Raw genomic sequence first — 5,000 nt, 5'->3', positions numbered from 1 at the left:
GTGAGAGCAGGGGCCGGGATGAGAGCAGGGGGCTGGGGAGGGAGACATGGTGAGAGCAGGGGACTGGATGAGAGCAGGGGGCTGGGGAGGGAGACATGGTGAGAGCAGGGGACTGGATGAGAGCAGGGGGCTGGGGAGGGAGACATGGTGAGAGCAGGGGACTGGATGAGAGCAGGGGGCTGGGGAGGGAGACATGGTGAGAGCAGGTTGCTGGCTAACTAACGTGGCTACTCGTCCCGGGAGATAACGGCGCTGCCTGGCTGGTTGTTGGCTAACTAACGTGGCTACTCGTCCCGGGAGATAACGTTCCTCAACGTTATATAGACAGGTCATGTTTTGTAAACTGACGTTATGTTTAGAATGGGAATACATGGGTCGGGAAAGATAGTTAGCTCAAAGCTAATCCGGAGGGCAGCTAACAGTAGCTACTGTCTAACTGTGATGCATTTTCTGTTTGCAGTCCAATGTTCACCAAAACACACACCCACACACTTATAATTTGTTCCTCAACGTTATATAGACAGGTCATGTTTTGTAAACTGACGTTATGTTTAGAATGGGAAAACATGGGTCGGGAAAGATAGTTAGCTCAAAGCTAATCCGGAGGGCAGCTAACAGTAGCTGAATGAATGAATGAATGAATGAATGAAAACTTTATTTAACAGATTGCAGAATGGGTACAATACAGTACGGCTCAATACATACAATTGTTAAGGGGATGCAGACCTGAGAAAGACGTTTGTCTTGTTTCCATCAGGGTCCCCCATTTTCAATTCATATAGACATTTATGACATACACAACATACATGACATTTATGGCATAGGGACATATAGGTATTTAGTACTGATACATTTGTGACATAGGCGGTATTCAAATATACAGTACTGTTACCCCTAGATCCTGACAGAGTATATACATATGATGGGGAGGGGACTGTACATTAGGAGGGGGTGGGTGGGTGGGAGGGAAATATACATACGGCGGGGAGGGAATATATACATGCGGTGGGGAGGAGACTGTCTATTAGGAGGTGGTGGGGGTTTTGGGCATTTACGGTGGCCAGTTTCGAATTGCAGCCTCCCGTAGGTGCTCTTTAAGGGCGGTTTTGAATGTGGGCAGGGATTCACATTCCTTTACAGCTTTGGGTAGGGCGTTCCACATTGTTGTGGCATAATTGCGAAACGTGTTTAGTCCCTTGTTTGAGCCGAATCTGGGTTTAACATGATTTGTTGAGCTTCCTCTGGTGTAGTGGTTGTGGTATTCAATGACCTTTGGGAAGTATTTTGACATGTACATGGGCACCCCGGTCGTATAGTGTATCTTGTAGACCAGGCCCATTGCAAGTTGCTGTACTCTGTCGTCTACTCTAAGCCATCCTAGGTTGGCAAAGTGGGCAGGGGTGAGGTGGGTTCTGGGGTTCAGGTCAAGTAGTAGTCTGACCAGTTTGTTTTGTGATGTTTGTAATTTTGTTTTAAGCGCCTTTGAGGTGCTTTGGTACCATGAGGTGCACGCATAGTCATAGTACCCTTGAATGAGTGCTCCTGCCAGAGTCTTCAGGGTATTCTTGTTTACCAGAGAGGAGATCCGGTACAAGAATCTAGTTCGTTGGTTGACTTTTTTTATTACATTGGATGCCATTTTGTCACAGGAAAGATTTGCCTCTAGGATGGAGCCCAGGTAGGTAATTTCGTCTTTCCTTGTGACAATATTGTCACCCACTGTAACTGAGAATCCGTCGGTCTTGCTGAGTTTGTTATTTGAACCGAAGAGAATGGACTCTGTTTTGCCCATGTGTAATGATAGTTTGTTATCAGCGAGCCATATGCAGATTTTGCCTAGTTCCGTGCTGAGGGTTTTTTCAACCTGCAATTTGTTCTTGTCAGAGACCAGCAGGGCTGAGTCGTCCGCAAACAGGAACAAGTTGCAGTCACAGGCTGACGACATGTCATTTGCATAAATTAGGAAGAGTAGCGGTCCTAGTATGCTTCCTTGTGGAACACCACAGCTCACTGTGAGGGGGGGGGGATAGAGTACCGTTTACCTCTACCATCTGTTCTCTCCCCTCCAGGTAGGATTGCATCCAGCTCACTGATAGGCTATCAAAACCAATTGCTTTTAGCTTGTCCATTAGAATGGAGTGATTGACAGTGTCGAAGGCCTTTTGTAGGTCCAGCATGACCATGCCGCAGTATTTGCCAGCGTCCACCTCTTGTTTGATGTGGTCGTTCAAATAGAGGAGGCATGTGTCAGTGGAGTGGGACGTTCTGAAGCCAGATTGGAATTCGTAGATTAGGTTTTTTTCCGCCAGGTACTTTTCGACCTGTTCGTAGACTATTTTCTCCATGACTTTCGAGATGGAGGTAAGAATAGAAACTAATTTGCTGCCCTTTTTGTGTAGAGGGGTCACTCTCGCAATTTTGAAGTCCTTGGGGACGTGCCCCTGTCTTATAGAGAGGTTTATTATGTGTGTGATGACTGGGGTGATGGCGGCTGCTGCGACTAAGAGGAATTTGGAGGGGATGTTGTCATGGCCAGTGGCCTTGTTAGGTTGGAGGGCGCTCAATTTTTTGAGTACCTCATCGGTTGTTACCATTTCAAGTTTGAAGTCGTCTTTGTGGACCCCTAGGTTTTTGTAGTATGCTACTATGTGTTCTACCCCATAATGCCCTGAGTGGGAGGGTAGTTTGTTTACCAGTGTTGTGGCTATGTTTGTGAAGAAGATGTTTAAGTAATTGGCTACATCCAGCTTGTCTGTGATGAGCGTGTTGTCCGTCTTTATGTTTATGTTTGAGAATCTGGTTTTAAGTTTTTTACTGCAGCCTAGTTGATTATTGAGTAATTTCCAAAGTTCGCAGGGTTTGTTTTTGTTTTCCTCAGTTTTGTCGTTGATGAAATTTCTTTTTGCGGTTCTGATCATGGAGTTTACGTCATTTCTTAGTCGGTTTCTTTGGATTTTTAGTTCAACCACGTGGGCTTGGAGTTCACTGTTTGAGCTTTTGGAAAGCTTTGTCTGACTTTTATGAAGTTCAGAGCATTTTTTGTCTCTGGTTTTCATAGCGGTCAGTATTTCAGTGTGCATCCATGCCTCAGCGCGATTTTTAACCCTGGTGGTTCTTATGGGTGCCATGTTGTTGAGTATTGCTGTGAATTTGGTTTTGAATCCAAGCCATGTTTCTTCAACCTGTGTACCACTGAGTTCATCTGACCAGTCCAAGCTCCCCAGTTCTAGGTTAAAGGCCTCTCTAGAGTAAGTTTTGAGGTCTCTAGATGTGACTGTTTTGTGACAGCCGGCCTTCTGTTTTAGCTACTGTCTAACTGTGATGCATTTTCTGTTTGCAGTCCAATGTTCACCAAAACACACACCCACACACTTATAATTTGTTCCTCAACGTTATATAGACAGGTCATGTTTTGTAAACTGACGTTATGTTTAGAATGGGAATACATGGGTCGGGAAAGATAGTTAGCTCAAAGCTAATCCGGCCTGTTTAACCACTAGCTTCTGTTAGCTAATGAAGGCTAATGCTGGCTGAGCAAGGAAACTAACAGTAAACGTTTTTACATGAAATACAGCCCAAAAACCCTGCTGACAAACGTTTGCTTATTAAATACATTCTATACTATAATAATACAAACGTTTCATTGCCTCTCTGTGCCGACAAAGTTGTTTAAATAAGGGGAGAAAAGTAGCTAAAACCAATGTATTTGGATGGGACAGGAAGTACTATTGGCAACCGGAAGTCAGCCGGAAGTGCCTACTTTCAATTTGTGCAAGTGGAGAATACAGAACCTTCTCTCCTGTGTCTCTCCTACTCTGTCTCCCTCTCAGCCATATACTGTCTCAATACAGAACCTTCTCTCCTGTGTCTCTCCTACTCTGTCTCCCTCTCAGCCATATACTGTCTCAATACAGAACCTTCTCTCCTGTGTCTCTCCTACTCTGTCTCCCGCTCAGCCTTCCTACTGTCTCAATACAGAACCTTCTCTCCTGTCTCTCCTACTCTGTCTCCCTCTCAGCCTTCCTACTGTCTCAATACAGAACCTTCTCTCCTGTCTCTCCTACTCTGTCTCCCTCTCAGCCATCCTACTGTCTCAATACAGAACCTTCTCTCCTGTGTCTCTCCTACTCTGTCTCCCTCTCAGCCTTCATACTGTCTCAATACAGAACCTTCTCTCCTGTGTCTCTCCTACTCTGTCTCCCTCTCAGCCTTCATACTGTCTCAATACAGAACCTTCTCTCCTGTGTCTCTCCTACTCTGTCTCCCTCTCAGCCTTCATACTGTCTCAATACAGAACCTTCTCTCCTGTGTCTCTCCTACTCTGTCTCCCTCTCAGCCATCCTACTGTCTCAATAAAGAACCTTCTCTCCTGTGTCTCTCCTACTCTGTCTCCCTCTCAGCCTTCATACTGTCTCAATACAGAACCTTCTCTCCTGTGTCTCTCCTACTCTGTCTCCCTCTCAGCCATCCTACTGTCTCAATACAGAACCTTCTCTCCTGTGTCTCTCCTACTCTGTCTCCCTCTCAGCCTTCCTACTGTCTCAATACAGAACCTTCTCTCCTGTGTCTCTCTTTAGGGGCGACAGTGGCTCGGGAGGTAGAGCAGTCGTCTGGTAATCCGGAGATTCCCGGTACAGTTCCCGCTCCTCCCGGGCAGCGTGACTAAGTGTCCTTGAGCAAGACACTTAACCCCTAATTGCTCCCGATGAGCAGGTCAGCACCTTGTAAACAGTCAGTGCGCGTAGATTCGGAGTGCTGTTGGAATATACCACTGAGTTATTCAGAGCACCACACTCTCGGAGCAGCAGAGCGTCCTCTGGGGCAGTCTGACTGAGGACATGGGGCACTCTGTCTGAGGACATGGGGCACTCTGTCTGAGGACATGGGGCACTCTGTCTGAGGACATGGGGCACTCTGACTGAGGACATGGGGCACTCTGTCTGAGGACATGGAGCACTCTGTCTGAGGACATGGAGCAGTCTGTCTGAGGACATGGGGCA

At 46.6% G+C, this 5,000-nt stretch overlaps 1 protein-coding gene across 1 annotated transcript in view; it reads right to left on the bottom strand.

Moving 5' to 3' along the window:
- The window catches only part of sema4f (sema domain, immunoglobulin domain (Ig), transmembrane domain (TM) and short cytoplasmic domain, (semaphorin) 4F), a gene marked incomplete at its 5' end in the record, with an annotated part of 71,773 nt that overhangs the window by 13,501 nt on the left and 53,272 nt on the right, over nt 1-5,000 (bottom strand). The gene's annotated exons all lie outside the window — the stretch shown is intronic.

This window comes from Notolepis coatsorum (assembly GCF_963971535.1).
Source record: "Notolepis coatsorum genome assembly, chromosome: 1".
NCBI classification, from domain to species: Eukaryota; Metazoa; Chordata; class Actinopteri; order Aulopiformes; family Paralepididae; genus Notolepis; species Notolepis coatsorum.
This window is presented reverse-complemented; position numbering and strand designations above follow the sequence as displayed.